General features: G+C 49.3%; 1 protein-coding gene across 1 annotated transcript in view; it reads left to right on the top strand.

The window, feature by feature from the left end:
• Positions 1–529, top strand: part of GPA33 (glycoprotein A33 (transmembrane)) — a 39,968-nt gene that overhangs the window by 35,700 nt on the left and 3,739 nt on the right. The window lies entirely within an intron of this gene.

The raw sequence follows: 529 nt of genomic DNA, 5'->3' as shown, positions 1-529 counted from the left end.
CACACACATCACACATCACACACCACACACACTACACACACCACACACATCACACACCACACACACTACACACACCACACACACACTACACACATCACACATCACACATCACACACACCACACACCACACACATCACACACCACACACACTACACACGCCACCACACACTACACACATCACACACCACACACACTATACACGCCACACACACACCACACACATTACACACCACACACACTAAACACACCACACACACACCAACACATCACACACCACACACACTATACATGCCACACACACCACACACATTACACACCACACACACTAAACATACCACACACACACCACACCAACACATCACACACCACACACACTACACACACCACACACACACCACACACCACACGCACTACACACACCACACACCACACACATCACACACCACACAGACTACACACACCACACACACACATTACACACCACACACATCACACACCACACACACTACACACACCACACACACACACA

The sequence above is a fragment of the Mandrillus leucophaeus genome, unplaced genomic scaffold, assembly GCF_000951045.1.
Source record: "Mandrillus leucophaeus isolate KB7577 unplaced genomic scaffold, Mleu.le_1.0 Scaffold207, whole genome shotgun sequence".
Lineage (NCBI taxonomy): Eukaryota > Metazoa > Chordata > Mammalia > Primates > Cercopithecidae > Mandrillus > Mandrillus leucophaeus.
This window is presented reverse-complemented; position numbering and strand designations above follow the sequence as displayed.